This window comes from Pinus tabuliformis, chromosome 7, assembly GCF_031772625.1.
Source record: "Pinus tabuliformis cultivar Carrire ecotype Pingquan chromosome 7, CPIR1, whole genome shotgun sequence".
Taxonomy (NCBI): domain Eukaryota; kingdom Viridiplantae; phylum Streptophyta; class Pinopsida; order Pinales; family Pinaceae; genus Pinus; species Pinus tabuliformis.
Genome location: NC_142293.1, coordinates 631,952,033 through 631,976,471, shown reverse-complemented (window position 1 = coordinate 631,976,471; position 24,439 = coordinate 631,952,033).

The window sequence follows — 24,439 nt, the reverse complement described above, 5'->3', positions numbered from 1 at the left end:
GATTGGTGGGAGTCAACTTTAAGTACTGAGCATATGTTTGGTCCTTAAGCCTCTCATTTCTCGCTTCGATTTCCTTGTATCTTTCCTTTATGTCCTGGTCTCTATTAGTAGGCCTGCTAAATGAAGACACTTCCACACTAAGCTACCTTTCCAACATATGAGTTTGTGATGTGGAACTCTCTTGCATGCCTTCAGATGGAGTGGTAGGCCTTCTTTTGTTTACCTCTGTATTGGTTACTTGTGCCGAATCTTCTGTGTATTCATGTTCAGAGGCCGGATTGAGCCTTTGCCTCTTGCTTGTTTCCTGTTGCAAATTTGAGGTGTCAATCCCTAATGTGGAAGCTCCCTCTCTGTTTCTTTTTGGAATTTTCTCCTCATTCTGAGGAGTTTGCATGATTGGAGAGGTACTCATGGTTCTCTCTTACTCTTTTGGTACCTACAGAAAAGAGATGTCATCAAGCTGCTTTTCTAAATCAATCAGAACATTTTCTACATCTACTCTGGTGTTGTCTTGGTCTACTAGGGTACCTTCCACCCATTCTGTTTGATTGGCATATGCCTCTATTTCTGGTATGGGGTGGTGGATGAAGGGTCCTAGCTTGACCTTTTTCCTTTTCTTGGTAGTGAATTCCAAAGGGTCATATCTCCATACAAAACTCCTTTGGAACTTCATTCTTTGCAGGATTAGGTCTGCCTCTTTCCCTGCCTCTCTAGAATTTCATATGAAGGTACGTAATTGATCTTTGATTTTAAGATAGGCCTTCTTCTTGGCATTGATGAAGTTGACTTCATTTGCATTGATGATCTGTCTGTAATATTCTAAGGCAAACAACCTCATGGGGAGGTATCTTGGAAATTTATATGGTACAAGCATGCTACCATATATTCTAATTTCTATGTGGTTCTGATAAAGGTATCAGTCACCCACTTTGGTCTGTTTGGAAAGTTGGAGGACCCTCTTTACTTTTGGGCTTATCCTAGGTGGAGGATTCCCAGTGAGCATGGTCATGACTGGATGAATCAAAGAATCTATAAAGTCTGAGTAGGTATATGGTGATCCAAACTCATGGAAAAGTGGGGTCCAAAAAATAACTGATATGGGTTGGCCCCTGGTGTCAAGATTTTGGAGGGTAAAAGGAAAATTCTCTCACTGATAATACAAAAATAGATGGTATAATACAGAGGAGTATTTGAACACCCTCTCATTTCCCGTTCTTGTGAACTCCTCATGCATTCTGTCAGCTATGTATGTGGCAAAGTCATATATGGTTGCAGGAGGTTGTCCTAGGTATAGATTGACACAAAAGCAAGAATTATTTCATCAATGTAATCACTTGTGGTGTAACCCAAAACACATGATATCATGGCTACAATGTTCTAGCCCCATGGAGAGAAAATAGTTGATACATATGGAGGGGAGTCTTTAGGGATGTGTTTCTCCTCCCTAATGAAGGTTTGAAACAATTGGGCCAATTTTGCAAGGCTAAGCTTGGGATACTGGTCCAACAGGTCTCCAGTTAAGAGAGGGGTTACGTTCGGCCCTGGTTGTAACTACAACATTTCATTAATGGACTCAACTGTGATAGTAAAAAGTACCTTTTGGTCATGAGACATTATGGCTCTATGGCTGGGGACGTAGCATGCATAGCAAATATGAATAATCTTTGGAAAGATGTGGACTCGGGGGAACTGATATTTGGGATCATTTGACTCCCAAAGGCCAATCTCATCAGCATGGTTAAGGTATATGTACCTACTTTCACAATGTGCTTTGAGCAGGGGCTCTAGGGTAGTAGTATCATCTATGTGGAAGTATCTGTCAGCCAGGGGAAGGTGGTCCAACTCCAAATGGGGAGTTGTAATTGGTCTAACGTCCATGGCAATGGGGGCAGCCATAATTCAGTTCTTGTGGATTTGAATTACACTCTGGGGGTTTCAGCGAAGGTTCTTGGGACTTTTTTAGGTAAATGGAGGTCTTGCAAATGGTTTTGGCTCAAAGTGTTAAAATTAAATTAAATTTGATATTTTTTACTTAATTAATAGTGTCATGAGGGTGAATTTACTTGGAATTTGACAATGGAGTTTGTATTACATGGTTAAATACCTGGAATTGGGAAAAATTGACCATAAATGGTCGTTGATGGTGGTTGTAGAGGTTTGTACGGTTCTGGTACAGACTAATGAATGAGCTAGGCTATCTGCAACGCCTATTGAACAATGGTGGAGGTCTGTGAGCAAATTCACTGTTTGCAGGGGTTGCAATAGCTTTCTAAGTTATCAATAGCAAATGCGCGAAAAGAGTGAAAAGAGGGGTAATTGGGATTATATAGAAAAAACGTTAATTTTGGCGGATTCATTAATTGATGAACAATGGGTAGTTTCTTTAGTTATACCAGACGGTGGTTTAATGGGGTCATTACCCCGCTTTTGAGAGGGAAGTGCTTTTGAGGGGGGCTCACGTGATCTAGCTGAGTGCATGACATGTAGCATTATGGGGGTTGGGGAAAACTGCCTTATCCGGCAGGTAAAGGATGAACATCAGGCCCAACTGATATGAATGTGGGCCGTAGGATGTGGGGATGGGATGATCAATGGGAGTCGGTCGATGGAGTTGCACAATGGTTTACACAAAATTTTTCGGGGGGGCCCATGGGTCTAATCACTGATGGTATAGGATTAAATTAAAACTTAATCTCATTGGGGGCACTTTAATATAGGATTAAGGACTAAGGGCAGGGTTTTAATATATTTTGTGGGATATGGGGTAGTCATATAGTTTATAAATAAACTAAGGGGTGGGATTACTTTATATAAAGGAGTTAAACATATATGGGCCAATGGGTTTTTCGGGAATTTTATATATTTAATTAAAATGTCAATACGAGGTGAAATGAGCGGAAGGGGTGTTGTACATAGGTATACAAAATATTATGCACTTTTTGTACACTTAGTACTTAGGATAACTGTATTTGGTGGATTTTTGCATAAAATATGTTTATCATGGGGTTTTCCTAGGAAAGAAGAATCTAACCTTAGGAAAAGGGGTTTTGTGAGGGGGATGAATGAATTGCAAGGGAATTTAACACCTTTCCTTCTTAAGTCATCAAGCCAAGGGTCCGGTCCCACCAGAAGTTAGAGAAATGCTCTGAGCCTCTTTGACTTAAAGAACTATAGGTATTAATATTTTTATTATGAAAGGGAAATTAGTGAGTGTTATAGGGGTTAAAATGAATGATGGGGAATTAATCATTTCGAACTGGTGAACCATTGCTTTTGCCTTTGTAAAATGCTTTTTGTACATAGAAACATATCATTTAAGCATAATGGATGTGCTTTTATCAAGTGATCTTTGTAATCATGCAACCTTTCTACTACTTACCCATTCACCTACCCTACCATTTTTTCTTCCTTTATTTGGGTGCATTTAGGCTAGCAAACCCTTATCAATCTTTTTCTTTTCACTACAAAATAACTATCTAATTCTAACCTTATTTCATCCAAAGGCTCAAATTAAACTGATGATCACCTTTTATTTACTCTACCTATCTAATGATCTGCCAAGATTACACTATTTGGCTAGATTTTATTCTCTAACTATAAACATAAAATTGAAAGAATGACTAGCCAAGATTAAACAATTTGACTATCATGGATTGTGGCATGAATTACAAGCTGCACACAATCATTATTATGCATAAAGTAAATAGTAGTGGCATTTTGACTTTCTCACTTTCATGGTCTCTTTTTGTCTTTTGGGGTTCATATATTTTCATTTTTTTGGACCTTATTCTTATTCTTTTTGTCCTTTGTTTATTCTTTTAGGACATACCCTCTTTACATTTTTTAATTTTTTTAATATGGAAAACATTTGCAGAAAGAAAAGGTATGTACAATATTAAAAGGATTAATCTTAGTCATTAAAAATTATGACTTCTATTGGTATAGGAACCTAACAGTGGCTCCACTTGGGGATGGCATTTTCTAGTGTAATGTCAAGAACTTTATAGATTAGTAGCCTTTGAATTGTTGTTGATTTTACCTTGCAAAATATTCCTTTCTGCTTATGCATTATTAATACTTATGACAATAAAAATTTCAAATCTTAGGGCCTTATCTTCGGGTTTCAACTTCAAAAATCACCATCCAATCCAATCTAGACTTTTGAAAATACAATATGCTCTAATGCAAAGTGAAAATTAGTAACCAGGTTCAAAATAGTGTTTAAGCATTCGACCATTCACTGGCCCACCTTCTGCTTCTGTACCATCCATTTCTCTTAGGAAGAAAGCATTATTACCTCTAAAATCATAAATTACATATGGGCCTTTCCATAGGAAATCAAATTTCCCATGTTTACCTTTGTTTTCCCTCCTTGGATCCCACTTGAGTACTTTGTCCCCAAGGTAAAAGTGTTCAACCTTGGTTCTCTTATAAAAAATCTTTTTAATCATTTCCTGCACAACTTGAGTCATGATATATACTTCCTCCTTGGTTTGTTGAAGACGAATTGTTTGGTTGATTCTTCTTTGGGTACAAATTGGTTCAAAAATCATTCCTTGAAGCAACTTCACCACTAGTGTTCCCAAGGAAGTTGGAAAAACAACTTCCATCCCATAAACTAGTTGATAGGGAGAAGTACCAATTGATTTTTTTGTGTTTAGTCTGTCTGCCCATAAGGCATTAACTAGCTTTTTATTCCATGTTTTCTTATTGTCCTCTAACAACTTTTTGATGATGTTTACCAGGCTTTTGTTTGAGGATTCTGTTAGTCCATTTCCTTGAGCATAATAGGCTATGGAATGGCTTAGGGTTATATGATACTTGTTGCAAAAATATATCCTTCTTTTGGATTTAAAGGTTGTTGCATTATTAGTAATGAGCTTAGTTGGGCATCCAAATATTGATAGAATACTGGTTTCAAGGAAGGTCATGATAACAATGTCAGTGGTTTTCCTTGAAGGTATGGCCTCTATCCATTTTGTGAAGTAGTCTGTGGCAGTAATGATCCATTTGTGTTGCGTAGAGGAGGGTGGGTGAATTTCGCTAATGAAGTCTAAACCCCATTGTTGAAAAGGTATTTTAGCATAGATTGGCTTTAGGGGAAAATGTAAGAGCTTTTTCTTTCCCTAAAAAATTTAACATTTGTGATAGGAGGTCACATATTTCCTGAAATTAGAAAACAAAATAGGCCAGTAGAAACCAGCTCTAAGAATTTTATCTGCAGTTGTTTTCCAGTAAAGGTGTCCTCCACAATCACCTGCATGAAACTCCTGAAACACCTTGTCAGCTTCATCTTTTAATAGGAAATTGAGAAGAATTCCTTCATGATCTCTCCAAAACAATGCATTGTCTAATATACAAAACTTTAAGGATTTCATCTTTAAAAACCTCCTTTTAGTCCTAGATATTCAAGAGGAGCTTGTAAATTTAGTAAAATGTATATAACATCATCATACCATGGTGATTTAATAAAGGCTTGGTTGATTAGTGGAGTCGCCATATCCTCCTCCTCATCTATTGCTGCAATGAAGTTTATATCCAAGGCCTGACAGTTTGATTCAGCCATGAGCTTGGCTAAACCTTGGCCCTTGATTAACTTAGTTGGTTTAATTTCTATGTCATATTCTAAAATAGTAGCAATCCACTTTCCTCTCTTCCCATCTGGACCTTCCTAAGTTAGGATGTCTTTGACTACTGAATTAGGAATGTAGGCCATTGTATGAGAGTATAAATTGTATACCCTAAAATCCTTGATGCCTTTGACCAAAGCGAAGGCTTGCTTTTCCATTATGTTATATTTCAAGGGGGAATCTCTCAGGGCTTTGCTAAAGAAAGCAATAGTTTGTTCATAGCCCTGGTTATTTTTCTGCAGTAGGACTGCAATAATTGTGTTTTCAAAAGCAAAGGAAAATAAAATGAAATCTCTGTCAAATTTTCGATTGATTAACACTGGCGTTTTAGTTAAAGCCAATTTAATGTCTTCAAAGGATTTATTAGCCTCAACAGTCCATTTTATGGTCGAATTTTTTTCAGCATATTATTTAGTGATCTAATAATTATGCTAAATTAGAAATAAATCTTCTAAGCAAGTTAACTTTCCGTAAGAAAGTTTGCAATTCTATAATGTTCCTGGGATGTTGTATCTGTAAGATGGCTTCTATTCTTGCAGGGTCTATTCAGATACCATCTTTTGAAATTATATGACCAAATAACTTTCCTTCCTCTAAACCAAACAAAGTCTTCTTGGGATTCAAAGAAATTCCATATTTCCTGCATTTAATAAACACTTGCCTTAGATGATCCAGATGCTGGTTGTCAGATTTTGAAAATACAGTAATGTCATCGAGATATATCACAAGAAAATCATGAATTTCTTTGGAAAAGGCTATATCCATAGCCCTATGGAAAGTGGCTCCTGCATTCATTAGTCCAAAAGTCATTTTCACATACATGAATGTGCCCCACAGAGCAGTAAAGGTAGTTTTGGCTTGGTCATCAGGATGAACTAAGATCTGATTGTAACCAGAAAACCCATCCAAAAATGAGATTCTGGATGATGCCGCTACTCTTTGTGAAATGTGGTCCATTTTGGGGAGAGGGTAATTGTCTTTTAGTGAAACTTTGTTGAGGTTTATGAGATTCACACAGAGTCTAATCTCACCAATTTTATTCCTAGTTGGCATCAAGTTTGAGACCCAATTACAAAATCTAATTGGTGTAATTATTTTAGCATCATACATCCTCTGAATTTCCTTTTCAATTGCAGGTAATAATATGGGATTAATCATTCTAAGTTTTTGTTTGAAAGGATTTTGATTTTCTTTTATAGGAATGGTTTGTTGTATGATGATGGTGTCATAGGATTTAAGGTCCTCATAACTCCAAGCGAAGACATCTTGAAATTATTTTAATAATTCAATGTATTTCACTTTTTCAGATGGAGGTAATGATTTCAAAAGTTTGATCAATTTTTTATTTTCATCAGTGCCTATATTACACTCCTCTATATGAGATTTCAAAGGATCCATTTTGGGTTTCCTAGTAACATCATTTGACTCAAACAAATCTTCCAAAGGGGTTAATCCCTTAGGTAAGAAATTATATTTGAGATTAATTACTTCAGTGTCTTCATTAATTATTTCATTAATTTCAACTTGCTCTAGGTTTTCTACATCTGACATGGTAAATTTAGTAGGATGAAATCTATCTACTTCTTCACCTTCTATCTGATTTAGTTCTATCTCTTTATTAATGTCAGGATCTATTGAGGTATCAACATCTATATTGCTATTTACAAATTCTTCTTCTGAGATTAAAAAGTTGTTTATTTGCTTATCATTAGAAAATATTTGCCAGTTCTTCAAATTATCTGGAATTGCAGGGCTGTGCCTAACTTCAGCAGTGTACTGATGGTTAGGTTGGAAGGGTAACTTGCAGGTGCTAGCAAAGATTGCTAGACTATGAGCCTGCATATTGTGTTTCCTAGGAATTACCGCAAGCTTGATTTCTAAGAAAGTGTTAAGTATTTCTACAATTGTTCCTCTATAACAACTTAATCTAGGGTCCCTTGTCATATGTACAACATCAATCTATTTTATAACTAGTTCAGAGTCTCCCATGACAGAGACTCTTTTAGCTCCTAGATCTCTAACTAATTTAAAACCTAAAATTAGAGCTTGATCCTCGGCCATATTGTTAGTACATTTAAAATTTAGTCTGTATGCATGGCCTTCTGAGTGATTATTCTCCAGATTGTATATCCATACTCCTGCTCCTGCTCCAAACTTATTGACTGACCCATCAAACTCAATATGCAATAATATCTCATGCTCATAATTTTCATCATTTGGTGCAACAAACATTTCCTCGTTTATGGAAATTTGGCTACCTCGTTTATTGGAAAGTTTTAAAGTTTGGTTAGTTTCATTTTGAATTGAAAGTGCAATTTCTTTTGGTTCTACATCAATACTATCTAAAACAATTTCTTGTGTTTGATCAGCATTATACAAGATAAAGGAATCAATGTATGATTGTACCGAGTAGATAGGAAAGTTTTGAGGTCGATCCTGGCTACTTACCATGTATTTCATTAAAGTTTCACGGTACAACTTCTTAGGTTGTCCAAAAACAAGGGTTGTTGCATATGACATATCAAGTTGTAAAGATCCCTGAAGTTTGGCTCCCCATGATCTGGATAATAGCATGCCATACTTTGGTGGGATGTCAGCAAGTACAATATCCATGAGGATGCTTTTGGTAGGATATTGAACTAAGGTAACACACAGGTCTTTAATCCATCCTAGACACTTTACTTGTGATGAGTCAAATGAGAATAAGTCCTTGTAAGGCCTTTTAATATCTAGGTTTAATTTCTCCATTACAGATTTGGGCATTAAGTTGAGGGAGGCCCTAGAATCCAACATTGCATTGTGTAGAATTTTGTCATGGATGCTAAGGCTAATGTAGAAAGGTGGTACTCCTCCTTCTAGTGGTTTTCCATTAACATCTAGACCAAATATAAGTTCTGGTTGGTCAGCAAAAAGGTTGCCTAAATCCTCATTTTTGACAATGTTTAAAGTTTGGTTTATCTGTGTCTTATAGGTTTCATTCTCAATTAGTTCTATTAAAGGGACTGGAATTTTCAGCTTAGCTACCTCTGCTCCCAGATTGAATGGAAAAGGGGCTCTTACTATTTGAGGGTTTTGAATTTTCACAGCAGGGATTTTAGTGGGATGGTCTTCTTTTTCTCTATTTGGGACCTCTTTTTGTTTGTTTTCAAGTCTGGTGTTTTGAGGTGTGTCCACTAGTTTTTTTAGGGGGAATTGAAGTGGATGGTTGATCATCAAAAAGTTTATTAGGAGTTATATCTACAATTGTGGGGCCAGAACGATTATGGTTTTGTCTGGGGAGAATCTGGAGGATTTTAGAAACCGGGGCTTCTTTGATTTTCTTGGGTTGATTTGACACTGTTTTCTTGGTTTGATCGAGAATACCAAAGTTATTTTTACTCCTTAGGTTATGCTATTTATGCACTTCAAAGATGGAAGAATCATATCCTTGTTTATAATCAAATGACTCTCCATACTAGATTTGCAATTGCTGTAGCATATGCAGTTCCTGCTCATCTTGGGTTAGAAAAACAGTATCTTCATCATCTAATCCCATCAGGTTAATTTGTGTATCTTCTTTTGGATCATCTGGTTGAGATGTTTCTACATAATTTTCTTGAAAATGAGACCTAATATGCTAATCAGGTCCATTTTTTCCAGTGCTTTAGTTTTGGTTTTTCCTAAAATTTGGGTTTCTAACTCGAGGTGCTTGTTGGGTTTCCCATTGAGGTTTCCTCTCCATATTGTCTATTCTATCCATTAGTTTCTCTATACTTTTGTCTAAACCATCTATTTTGAGGTCAGATGGTCAAGCTTCGTCTTTTGAAGTTCCTCTCCTTTCATTCATAACTCTGGCTCTTTTAGGTAACAAATTAGCCTCTACACTAACTGCTACACTTTGCATTTTCTCTAAGGTTGGGGGGTTTTGTTCCGTGAGTTGGTATGCCATGTCCATCTCAAAACCATCAAGAAACTTTATTAATGATAAATCAAGTGGGAGTCTAAGGTTAACTGGAATTGCATTATATATATTATTGAATCTAGCACAGTAACCTTGTATAGTTTCATTGGGTCCTCTCCTAATATTTTCATACTCTGACATGATCTGTAAGGGGTTCTTTTTCTTTTCCCATCTACTTAAAATTGTTGATAAAACACATCTAAATTTTCAATACTATTAGCAGGTAATCCTCTAAACCATTTCCTAACATCACTAGCTAAAGTTTGAGCAAATAGTCTCATTTGAACATCACCTATATCAATTTCATGTAATTCAAAGTAATCTGTCATCTTATTAACATGGTGTTGTACAGTGTAGGGTCATATGTCATCAAATTGAACAATTTCACTTTGGTAGTCTACAGGAATAACACCGAGTGGGGCAGGTAAGACAAGAGGAGCATACCTATTGGCCATGGCTGTAAGTTGGGAGTGGCTAAGATGTGGGGTTGAGGTACTGGAAGATGATACAGTAGTGGAGGATGAACCAATACTAGTAGATGGTGAATGAGTAATGCTAGGTTGGTGAGGGAGTGAAGGTATAAATGGTGGTGGAGAATGGAATTCAGAAGTTGAAGGGAACAGAGGTGAACTAAGAGTAGTGGACAATTATTCAGAAAGCTTAGGGATCTTAGCAATACTAAGGGATGATTGTGGAGTATTCAGAATGTATTCATCAATTGACTGGTTGGCCTTTTGGACTTCAAGGTCTACAATGAAATCATGGTCTAGAACAATATCGTATATTTCAATTTCAAATTTTGATTTAAATAGTGACAAATAAAATTGCTCATCAAAGGGAAGATATTCTAAAAACAACCACTCATCAGGACATGAATTAGCTTTACCTAACGGTGTGTGACTAGATGAATTTTCTTCTTTTTCAGATTTTATTGAAATCAGGTTGGGATTATCAACTACTGGGGCATGGTTTGGATCTGGGTTAGCCCTAGTATAATGAATTCTCCTTGAAGCCGGAATTTCAAAAGTTTTCTAATTGTTTTGTTTTTGTGATATTTTTAAAATAACTTCTAATAAATTACTTTAAGAGGCTAAAAATACAAATTTAAAGATTCCTTAAAGATTTATTAGGATTGAGGGTTTAAATCCCCTAATGGAGTCACCACTATGTTATCACTCAGATTTTTCCCCTAGAAGTTATCAGAAGAAGGAAAAAACCGAGGTAACCATAAACCAATCTTTTTAGGCTGTAGCCAACCTACGACTCAGAGAGGGCTCTCTCTATATGGTTTAGCTTTGTTTGTTGGGATTTTAAGCTTGTTCCTAAAGTTCAGGGGGTTTTGATTTGTATTGAAGGCTGGATGGTGGAATCCTTAAAACAAATGGATAGAATGAAGTCTCTGGACCATTGGGATATTGAGTCAAAGAAGGGCAGCAGAACTGGGATTAACTCATTAAAGGGAGTGTTCAAAGGGCAAGCTCGCAGAGTGAAGTAAAGGTATTTAGGTCAAATAGGTGAAATGATCTCAACTAGGGTGAGAGAGCACTGAAGAATTCTCAGACCAAGATTAAAATGAAGAACAGAGGATAATCATGACCAATGGGCAATTAAGAATCCTTTAATATAGATTAGAAGGAAATGACCTAGACTAAGGATCAATCAAGAATTGCATAACTCGGATAATTAGTAGAAAACATTTAACTGCATAATCATTATAACGCAGTGCAATGAAGCAAATTCTAAGATATCATTCCATGTTATAGCATTCAGATTTCAGATACATTAAACATTAAGGAAATTTTTTTAAAGAAAGATAACAACACGAGAAAACATTTGTCTATCCTTCACACTACACATGAATCTTGTGAAATGTCTTGGCTTTATTCATTAATCCAGCTTGATGGTCCAAATTGTGATATAGTGGCTTACAATATTCGCTCAAGAAAGTCTATAGACGTGTCTAAGAATCCACACTACATACTTCAATTTGTGAAGTATTTATAAAAAAAAGTATTACAAAATATCTCAAACTAACTTGACATTTAATTTAGGAAATACAAATATCTTCTTGCAAGAAGATAGAGACAGCTAATGAATTGTTTCATGTTGTTCCTTTATATTTCGTGTTGTTGGCTTTTATTCTTGGATTTGTAGCCTTTTGTGTTGGCTTGCAGTTGATATGTTTCACATTGGAATCTTATTCAACTTTTATCTTTTACCTAATGCTCTTTGACCCTGATACTCTTTGACCATGCTACCATGTTTTCATCTATTTATATAGTTGCTCTCAATTTGACTATGTAGTAATTTTTAGCTATAAATTTATCACAGTAAATCAGTCATTGTCTCCCACCATTCTACATCAGGTAATTTTACATTCATCATCCTCCTGTAGATCTCATCAGCTTCAATATATTTGGCAAAATTGGGATTGGTGAGGAATAAGTGTTTTATCTCATGCTCAAGAAAAAGCAAGTTTTCAAATGTGTTGTACAAAACTTTTCCTGTTGGCAACGCTTTTATGGATGAAGAGATAGCTTGCTCCTTAGTCAACTGTCTGCGTCTATTACCATAGTCCATCTGTGTCACGAGTTTATCATTGATAATCGAAGGACTGGGAAGACCTTTCTCCCTCAAAATTTAGAATTTAGCCATGAACCTATCAATGGCTACCTGCATATTGTGGCACTTTTCTTTTAAGATAACCATAAGGTTCCTTTTGGAAAGTACTTTCCTTATTTCCAAAATGGTCTCAGTCCTATTTTCTATATTTATCTCATGGAACTCATACCTATCCATTTTGTTGTGGGAGTGGATGAGTCTATTGGCATCCTCAAGATTGTCTCCCAATTCCTCCTTAACTTTCTGGATAACTTTTGTAGCTACCTTTATTAACTCTGTTTGTTCAAAAATAACTTGAATTGATGGCCAAATATCATTGACATAGTGAATGATATTGGCCCATAACATTTCTTTGGTTTTCCCAAGGGGTTTCTCCAGTGTTAAGTCTTTCTCTAAGACTTTTATTCTTTCACTTATTCTTTGTACCTTTTGTGCTTCTTCCTTTTGCTTATGTTGGGCAAGTTTGTAGTTAGCTTCCAAACATGCCACCTTTTCTCTCAGCTTGTGCATCTCTGTAGCCTGGACAAACATCTCTTCCATAGCTTTAACCAATTCTACTGCTTTCTCTCCTTGATGAACCTACTGTTATTGTAGATTCTCCTGTTACTGGCAATGTTGTGGCAGGTGGAGCTATTGGTGCCAATGAAGCTACCAGTGTAGAAGGGACTGTTGTAGATACTGTAGGGATGACATCTTTAGAAGTTGTGGCCAAGTCACTTTGCTTCAGTTGAATTAAAGTTTCCAACTCCTTTTCTGTCTCCTTTTATTGATCATTCAGCTTTATGACGCAACCATATGGCTGCCACACCCTAAACACCCTATCGGGACTCTTAACCCTCATAAAAATTTTATTACTTTGGGCTATACCTAGACTTAACCCACAATTCCATATATAAGAAGTGTTAAATTTATGACTTTGCCTTTAAAAAAAAACCCTGGTTCTTCAAACTATCAAAACGCATTGAAACACACGGAAATGCATTTGGGAACCCACTTCTGCACATAAGTTGGACTTCAAAAAGATTAAATCTGCTTTCATAAATCCCTCAGGTCTACTCATCGCCCCTTTGCCATTGATCTATCACAATATCGCTATTGTGACTATCGCAGACACATAATATCAGAATACCCTGCAACACATAGGAACCCGACCATAAACGCTTAGGCCGAATCTCAAAAATTATAAAATCACATTCAGAATGATCGTCGAGTCCACTCCTTGCTAAAATTTACATAGCGCGGCACTCCAATCTCTGAAACCTTCGATCTTCAATCGACACTTTATCACTATTGGCATATCAGCCCTTCACACGTCCATTACTGCTAGCTCTTTGACCTCTCTAATATGCAATTAGCGATCACGTTGGGACTGTCGATCTGACGCCCGATCCAATGGCTATCGCTTAATCAAAATATCTTAATCGACACTTCTCATTGGCTGGTTCTAATATTGCTCCCATGGGTTTCCACTGATACAATATATTGGTGATCGTAGATCACGATTTTCCAAGGCCTAATGTCTATCCCTTTGTACCACAAACTTGCCGATGTGATATTTAATAGTTCTGCTCTCCGTTTTGATCTGGTTTGTTGATCTATGAGATCCAACGGCCACTGAGCATTCTTGTCCTCTTTGCCTTCTTTGTATTTATCTTGTCATTATTAATGGAATTACGCTACAAACAAGTTCTACTCTGCCATACTCTCTTTCGCATCCATATAACAATTATTCCTTTATTCAATGGATCGCCATCAATCCTATAGTGATCAATGGTCAATTAACATGCCTGCAAATAGGATTTTAAACGATCTATACATATATATACAATAGAACTAAAAATGCATAAATACACAGTTGCACACTCAGAATCAACTCTCTGTATTTATATACATATGAACACATAATTACATATCTGAGGCTCTCCATCCCTCTCTGGCCTAATTCTTCTAATTGGAGCCTCTGTTTTCCTCATTTGCCTGTAGGCTTACAGTTCCATCTTGAATCCTCTCCCCCTCTCTTTAGAAAAGAAAGGGAAATACACATATGTCCTATATAACAATCTCCTTCACAATTGAAGGGATAGACTACATATTTAGAAGTCAAATACTATCCTAATCTAAACAATATAACTACTTGGCCTAATCTCCACGTAGGGAGGATCAACTTGGCATCTACTCTCTCTTTTCCTTAGTATTTTCAACAATATAACTACTTACATAATTTGAAATTAAATAAAATTAAATAAGCAATTCTTCCTCCAAACTTTCATTAGCCACAATATGTGACCACACCATCACATTGCTGGCTAGGTCGAGATGCTCCTGCATCAGATTCCCAATGTTAAAAATAATCATGATCTCCTAATCATGTGCTTCTGATTTGTTTCCTCCTGGATCGCATACTTTGTTTAGTAGTCTGTCCTTGGTTACTGCTATTGTTTGTTGTTCTCCCATTCTCCATACTTTTTGCTCTAGTGCTCCACTAGCTATGCTCTCACTGTCTGCTACTGTATTTTTCATATAACTTACTGCTTTTTTCTCATCATCACAATTTATGTCAAGCTTCCATACTTTAATTTGCAATTTAATATTACCTTCACCTGTACCATTCTTTCCAACCAATCTTCCTTACTTCTTTTGTCCTCTATGTATTCTATTGGAATTTTGTTGTATGAGTTCCCACAACTCATCAATTTCTTTGTCCACTTCACTTCTTAGATGATGAATACTATTCTCTAGCAACTGGATGTGTTCTTGCATAGGAACATCATAATCCCTTTGCAAATGCCTTCTCCATTGATCCCCTGCAATAATTCCAGTTCCTTCTTCTGGTTTCTCATTCATGGCTTCATCACTTTTTAATTGAATTCCCAATATACCTGTAATTCCACAAATTTCTCGAAAACTAAGAATTCTTCCTGCTTGCTTAGGTACTTGGAATACCTCTTCTTCTAGTAACTTAATTTCTTCAACCTTAAGGATCATGACATCATATTTGTCAGCTTTTGAAATGTCATCTTCAACCTCTTCTTCATCAATAACTCCCTATAATACAATAGTAATCCTGTTACTATCATCTCTTTAACTCATCTCTAGTTCAACAATTTCATAACGTAAATTCAACATTGTTCCATCTTTCTGAGACATTCTGATCTCACCCTTCCTTACTTCGATTTGATCTTCAGAATCAACCCCTTGTTTCAACTTCACTTCACATTTTCTTGTTTCTACATATAAATATTCACCAGAATCAATTAATTCATTAAACACAAATGCTTTACCCTATTTCTTCATTATGCCAACATTTCTAAGAACTTCTTTCCATATTTGTCATCCATGACAACTTCATTCTCATTCAGCTCTGGTTGTACAATCTAATCACTTATTCTTTCGTTTCCTTGCCTCTTCTCCAAAGGACTTGACTCATGCCACAAATCTACCATCTCATTTGGAATTTCACCCAAGAGCTATGCACGACCTTTACTAACTTCATTATCTGCAACATCTGTCTTTAGTCCTTCTCTACTCTCATTTTCTTCAACGTCAATAATCTTCATTAGATGTTTAACATCTACAAAGTCTTCTATATCAACCTTCAGTAGTTGTTCTCCTTTGGCTTCAGTCCTCAATAGTTGTCCAATATCTGCATAATTCACTACAACTATGTTTAACAGCTTCTCTTTCCTCTGCATCACAAGATTATGTGAATTTCATTCTTCTAACTTCTGAAAAATCATATCTTTACTTTTCCTTTCCCTTATGACAACCTTAAACAATTGCCTTACTTCTGTGTATCCTGCATTTATATACAAAATAATAGTTTCAAAACTATGAAACACCAAGGTCTCCTTAAACAATTTCGTCATCAACTCTTCCAGTTGACTCCCACTTCCTGAACACACCATAAGATTCTCCATTTGGTTTGTATTAGCGTCATCAGTTTTCCTGAGAAAACTCTTTGTTCCATATTCGTATGAATGAATCTCTTCCTTTCCAAACACTTCTTTGATCTCAATAATTTCTTTTCCATCATCCTTCTGACTTATCTTTTGGATGTCATATGATTGGACATCTTCCTTCACTTGACTATAGCTTTTCTCCTTATTCTTCATATGACTGGGGGTATTCATCTTTCCACCTATTGTTATGAAAGTTTCCAATAACTGCTTGTTTTCCCTTATGTTTACTTAACCTACAAACGCATAACAATTTTAATTTTTCAAAATACAAGATCCTTCATCCTCTTTTGATGATTCAAGCACCAATCTTCCATCATAGACCTTCTGGATTTCAGCATATCCCTCTTGCTGTGACTCCATTCCTTTGAGTCTCTCCTTCTCTAACAAATCAGTATGAATTTGTTCAAGTTCCCTGAACTCGCTTATCAGCTTGCCATTCCACCTCTGTTGCAATAGCTTCCACTTGACCCTTTTCTTCGTTCTACATCTATATCTTTGGTCTTCATTTGTCTTTCTTTATGCTGCCAGACTAATCTCTTGTTCTTCATTATGTTTCCAGTTGTTATACTTCTGCAATCTAATGCCTTCCTCAAATTCATTGTCATGTTGCTAATCATCTCTCTTAAATTGCTGGTTTCTTTCATCTTTATCTTGCTGAATTAATACTTCTATCTCCTTCATGTCTCTAAGGACATAACTTCCTTGTTGTTCATGATCTTTCATCTCAACTTCAAATAATCTCTGCTCAATTTCCCTGATTTCAGCATCATACTTATTAATGCTATCCTTTGTACCTACAGTCACATCATTAACTGAAGAGTCTAAACATTTACTTAACTCTATAAATGTTTGAGACATTTCATCCTTATCATGCATAGTAACCATAATAGCTTCTTTATCATGTTATAAAAGCTTCATTTCTGCTTCAGGTTCCTTGAGCAATCTTTCCAAGAATTCTATTTCCATATGAAATCTCTCAAGAATTTCATCACAACTTCCATTCTCAGCTTCATTCTTTTCCTGGCAATCCTCTTGAGTTATCCTGTTTTCTGCACTATCTTATTGCAAAGTTCTTCCATCAATTTAATTAGACAAATTCATTTGCTTACCTTCTTGGAATACCACTATGGAAATTTCATTAGACTTATGGTCCATATCAACTTCATCTGACTATATTACACCAAAAAGAAATTCATCTATGAGTTCTTTCTGCTACAATAAATCAGCACCTTCCTCCTCCAAAAGGCATTCTCCATCATACTTCACCTCAAGAGCTTCATTCCTATTTGTGACATTTTCACCAAACTATCCATCATCCTCTACATATCTTGCAAACATACACAAACTATGAGAATTAAAATCACAAGGCTTCATTGCCTCATCTGCTTCCCTTGTCATCATATCTTCGAATTGTTCTAAACTATGCCAATAGTCGATGAGATCTTCAGCTGATCTCCCATTATCCTCCTCACCCAACATTTCACCCTATTCTGGTCTACAAATGGAAACTTCCATTTCTACCTCTGCTTCTATAAGGTTTTCCATGAACCACTTTAACTGTCTTTGTTGTAGCCTTCTTTGCAACTTAGGCCACTTCACTAGCTTCTTCTTCAAGAACCATCCTAGTCTTTGGTTCTCCTCTAGCAGCATTACTAACACATCAAGTTCTTCTCTTATCTCAGCCATTTCCTTGTCAATCTCTGCTTGACTCATCTGTTTCCTATGGATTGTTTGAGCACCCTTCTCCTTCATCTTTTAACCTTCTTCTGAACCTTCCATATGACTTTCCATATCCATCTTCTCTTCTGTGTGAGCTCTGCACCTACAACCCAACAACTTTCTTCTAATTTTATATTCTCACCAAGCTTCTCCTCTACCTAGTTTCCAAGTTCTCTTTCCTTAGAACTTGCACTGAGCACTCTTACTCTCTCTCTGGTTTCTCCACTCACTTGTCTTAAGGACTCCTCTGTCCCTATCTATTCCAAGCCTCAGCTAGAATGAAGTTCTACTACAATCTCTAAGAACTTCCAAAAGTTCTTCCTATAGTCTTACTGTTGTAGTCCTATGCCAAACTTTTCCATTCATTCAACCACTGCAACTTTAATACCTTTGTAATCATAATCTTCATAAGCAAGACATCCTTGCTCTGATACCAAAATGACGCAACCATATGGCTTACACACCCTAAACACCCTACCGGGACTCTTAACCCTCATAAAACTCTTATTACTTTGGGTTATACCTAGACTTAACCCATAATTCCATATATCAAAAGCGTTAAATTTATGCCTTTGCCTTTAAAACCCTGGTTCTTCAAACTATTGGAATGCATTGAAACACATGGAAATGCATTAGGAATCCGCTTCTGTACATAAGTAAGAATTTGAAAAGATTAAACCCACTTTCATAAATCCCTCGGGGCTTCTCATCGCCCCTTTGACATTGGTCTATCGCAATATCTCTATCGCAACTTTCGCAAACACATAATATCGGAATACATTGTAACACGTAGAAACCCAACCATAAATGCTTAGGCCGGATCTCAAAAATTATAAAATCACATTCAGAATGATCGTCGGGTCCACTCCTTGCTAAACTTTCCACAGTGCGGCACTCCAATCACCGAAACCTCGGATTTCCGAACCCTCCGATCGCTGATCAGCACTTTATCACTATTGGCGTATCGGCCCTTCGCACGTCCGTTACTACTAGCCCTTTGACCTCTCTGATATGCGATTAGTGATCATGTCAGAACCATCAATCTGATGCCCAATCAACGGCTGTCGCTTAATCACAATATCAAAATCACCACTTCTCATTGGCCATTCTAATATCATTCCCATGGGTTTCCACTGATGCGATATATTGGTGATCGCAGATCACGATTGTCCAAGGCCTAAGGTCTGTCCCTTTGTAACACAAACTTGTCGATGCGATATTTAATAGTTCTGCTCTCTACTTTGATCTGGTCCGTTGATCTATGAGATCCAACGGCCACTGAGCATTCTTGTCCTCTATGCCTTCTTTGGGTTGATCTTGTCGTTATTAATGGAATTACGCTACAAACAAGTTCTACTCCACCATACTCTGTTTCACATCCATATAACAATTATTCATTTAATCAATGGATCACCATCGATCCTACAATGATCGATGGTCGATTAACATGCCTGCAAATGAGATTTTAAATGATCTAAGCATATATACAAGAAAACTCAAAAATGTATAAATACATAGTTCCACACTCAGAATCAGCTCTCTGTATATAAACATATGAACACATAATTACATATTTGAGGCTCTCTGTGCCTCTCTAGCCTAATTCTTCCAATTGGAGCCTCTATTTTCCTCATCTATCTATAGGCTTACAATTCCATCTTCAATCCTCTCGAATCCTCTCCCCCTCTCTTCAGAAAAGAAAGGGAAATACATATATGTCCTATCTAACAATCTCCTTCACAATTGAATGGATAGACTATATATTTAGAAGTCAAATCCTATCCTAATTTGAACAATATAACTACTTGGCTTGATCTCCACACAGGGAGGATCAACTTGCCACATACTCTCTCTTTTCCTTAGTATTTGCAACAATATAACTACTTATATAATTTGAAATTAAATAAAATTCAATAACCAATTCTTCCTCCAAACTTTCATGATCAACAACATGTGACCACACCATTACAATGCTGGCTAGGCCTAGATGCTCCTGCATCACTTTAAGACCAAGTCCATCAACTCCTGATGTTTGGTTTGGCTCTCTACGACTTCTAGAGTTTGAGGATGTTGCAGCTGTGGTATTTTCAATTGCGTCTTAAGTGCAAAAATATCATCGTTTTTCTTCTTTATAAGCTACTTTGTGGCTTTTATATTTTCGGATCGTGTCCCAATTCAATCACTAAGTCCTCTAAGGACTTGATCCTTGTATCCTTGGCCCATGAGGAGGCCTTCTCTAACTAAGATTGTGAAGAAATGTTGTTCAAAGAGTTCTGTAGCTGATGAACATCTATGGCTTTACCTGTTAGGATAGAGTATATCATCTCTACAGCCTATTTGTGCAGTTCAATCTGGTCTATGGGATGAATATCCCTGGCCAACACTTCGAAGTCGACCTTTTTGAAATCAGATGTTGTCTTGGGCTGCTGAGTTGTAGGTTTGATGAAAGACATCTGTAGCTTCCCCTATTTAATGTCAAAGGCTAACATTAGCCTTGTTTGATTGGTGGGAGTCAGCTTTAGGTACTGAGCATATGTTTGGGCCTTAAGCCTCTAATTTCTCACTTTGATTTCCTTGTATCTTTCCTTTATGTCCCAGACTCTGTCAGCAGGCCTGCTGAATAAAGACACTTCCACACTAAGCTATCTTTCCAACATCTGAGTCTGTGATGTGGAAGGTTCTTGCATGCCTTCAGATGGAGTGGTAGGCCTGCTCCTATTTACCTCTCTATTGATTACCTGTGCAAAATCTTCTATGTATTCCTCTTTAGAGGCCAAATTGAGCCTTTACCTATTGCTTGTTTCCTGTTACAAATTTAAGGTGTCCATCCTTGATGTGGAAGCTCCATCTCTGTTTCTTTTCAAAATTTTCTCCTCATTCTAAGGAGTTTGCATGACTGCAGGGGTACTCATGGTTCTTTCTTTCTCTTCTAGTACCTGCAGAAAAGTGTTGTCATCAAGCTGTTTTTCTAAATCAATCAGAGGATTTTCTACATCTACTCTAGTGCTATCTTGGTCTACTAGGGTACCTTCCAGCCATTCTGTTTGATTGGCATATGCCTCTATTTCTGGTATGGGGTGGTGGATGAAGGGTCCTAGCTTAACCATTTACCTTTTCTTGGTAATGAATTCCAAAGGGTCATATCTCCATGCAAAACTCCTTCGGAACTTCGTACTTTGCAGGATTAGGTCTACCTCTTTCCATGCCTCTCTGGACTTGCATATGAAGGGACCTAACTGATCTTTGATTTTAAAATAGGCCTTCTTCTTGGAATTGACGAAGTTGACTTCATCTGCATTGATAATCTCTCTGTAATATTCTAAGGCAAACAACCTCATGGGCAGATATGCTGACAATTTATATGGTGCAAGCATGCAACCATATATTCTAATTTATGTGTGGTTCTGATAAAGGTATTAGTCACCCACTTTCGTCTGCTTGGAAAGCTGGAGGACTCTCTTTATTTCTGGGCTTATCCTAGGTGGGGGTTCCTCAGTGAGCATGGTCATGACTGGATGAGCAAAAGAATCTTTAAATGTTGAGTATGTATATGGTGATCCAAACTAATGGAAAAGTGGGGTCCAAAAAATAATTGATCTGGGCTGGCCCCTAGTGTCAAGCTTTTGGAGGGTAAAAGGAAACTTCTCTGACTGATAATACAGAAATAGATGGTATAATATAAAGGAGTATTTGAACACCCTCTCATTTCCCATTCTTGTGAACTACTCATGCATTCTGCCAGCTATGAATGTGGCAAAGTCATATATGGTTACATGAGGTTGTATTAGGGTATAGATTGACATGAAAGCAATAATTATTTCATCAGTGTAATCACTTGTGGTGTAATCCAAAACACATGATATCATGGCTAAAATGTTCTGTCTCTGTGGAGAGAAAATAGTTGATACATATGGAGGGGAGTCCTTAGGGATGTGTTTCTCCTCCCTAATGAAGGTTTGGAATAATTGGGCCAATTTTGCAAGACTAAGCTTGGGATATTGGTCCAATAGGTGTCCAATTGAGAGAAGGGTTAGGTTTGGCCATGGTTGTAACTGCAGCATTTCATTAATGGAATCAACTGTGATAGTAAAAAGGACCTACTGGTCATGAGACATTATGGTTCTCTGGTTGGGGACGTAGCATGCATAACACATGTGAACAATCTCTCGAAAGATTTCGACTTGGGGGAACTGGTATTTGGGAAAATTTGACTCCCAAAGGCCAATCTCATCATCATGGTTAAGGTATTTGTCCCTACTTTGTAAATTAACTTTGAGCAGGGGCTCAAGGGCAGTAGTGTCTTTTATTTGGAAGTCTCTGTCAGCTAGGGGAAGGTGGTTCAGGTCCAAATGGGGAGTTGTAATTGGTCTAACTTTGATGGCGATGGGGGAAAGCATAATTTAGTTCTTGTGGATTTGAATTATGCTCTTTGGTTTCAGCAAAGGTTCTTGGGACTTTTTTAGGTAAACGAAGGTCTTGCAGATGGTTCTGGCTCAGAGTGTTAAAATTAAAGTAAATTTGATATTTTTTACTTAACTAACAGAGTCATGACGATGAATTTACTTGGAATTTGACAATGGAGTTCGTATTCCATGGTTAAATACCTGGAATTGGGAAAAATTGATTGTAAAATGGTGGTTTATGGTGGCTTCAGAGGTTCTTATGGTTCTGGTACAGACTGATGAATGAGCTGGGTTGTCTACAATGTCTATAGAACAATGGGAGAGGTCTATGAGCAAATTCGCTATTTGCAGGGGTTGCAACGGCTTTCTGAGTTCTCAATAGCAAATGCGCGAAAAGAGTGAAAAGAGGGGTAATTGGGCTTTATATAGAAAAAATTTAATTTTGGTGGATTCATTAATTTATGAACAGTGGGCAGCCTTTTCAGTTATACTAGATGATGGTTTAATGGGGTCATTGCACCGCTTTTGGGAGGGAAATGGTTTTGAGGGGGCCTCACTCGATCTAGTTGAGCGCGTGACACATAGCATTCTAGGGGTTAGGGAAAACAGCCTTATCGGGCGGGTAAAGGACAGACATCGGGTCGAATCAATATGATTATGGGCCATAGGATGTGGGGAAGGAATGATCAATGGGAGTCAAGCGATGGAGTTGCACAACGATTTACACAAAAAGTTTTTAGGGGGCCCATGGGTCTAATCATCAGTGGTATAAGATTAAATTAAAACTTAATCTCACTGGGGGTGCTTTAATATCAGATTAAGGACTGAGGGTGGGGTCTTAATATATTTTGTGGGATATGGGGTTGTCATATACTTTACAAATAAACTAAGGGGTGGGATTACTTTATATAAAGGAGTTAAACATATACAGGCCAATGGGTTTTTCAAGAGTTTTATATATTTAATTAAAATTTTAATATGAGGTGAAATGAGTGGAAGGGTTATTGTACTTAGGTATACAAAATATTATGTGCTTTTTATACACTTAGTACTTAGGATAACTGTATTTGGTGGGTTTTTGCATAAAATATGTTTATCATGGGGTTTTCCTAGGAAAAAAGAATTTAACCTTAGGAAAAGGGGTTTTGTGAGGGGGATGAATGAATTGCAAGGGAATTTAACACATTTCCTTCTTAATTCATCAAGCCGAGGGTCTAGTCCCACCAGAGGTCAGAGAAATGCTCCGAGCCTCTTTGACTTAAAGAACTGTAGGTATTAATATTTTTATTATGAAAGGGAAATTAGTGACTGTTATAGGGGTTAAAATGAATGATGGGGAATTAATCATTTCGAACTGGTGAACCATTGCTTTTGCCTTTGTAAAATTATTTTTGTACATAGAAACATATCATTTAAGCATAATGGATGTGCTTTTATCAAGTGATCTTTGTAATCAAAAGACCTTTCTACTACTTACCCATTCACCTACCCTACCATTTTTTCTTCCTGTATTTGGGTGCATTTAGGCTACAAACTCTTATCAATCTTTTTCTTTTCTTTACAAAATAAACTATCTAATTCTAACCTTATATCATCCAAGGGCTCAGGTTAAACTGATGAGAACATTTTATTTACTCTACCCATCTAATGACCTGCCAAGATTACACTGTTTGGCTAGATTTTATTCTCTAACTATAAACATAAAATTGAAAGAATGACTAGCCAAGATTAAACAATTTGACTATCATATATTGTGGCATGAATTACAAGCTGCACACAATAATTATTATGCAAAAGTAAATAGTAGTGGCATTTTGACTTGCTCACTTTCATGGTCTCTTTTTGTCTTTTGGGATTCATATGTTTTCATTTTTTTGGACCTTATTCTTATTCTTTTTGTCCTTTGTTTATTCTTTTAAGACATACCCTCTTTTCATTTTTTAATTTTTTAATATGGAAAACATTTGCAGAAATCAAAGGTATGTACAATATTACAAGCATTAATCTTAGTCATTCAAAATTATGACTCATATTGGTATAGGAACCTAAAAATTACTATGCACTGTCACATCAGGCAACTATTAGTAACATTAACACATCAACTATTACCTTATCATGCTAATACCAAGCATGTTTCTTGCACTATTTAAACATGTCAAACACATG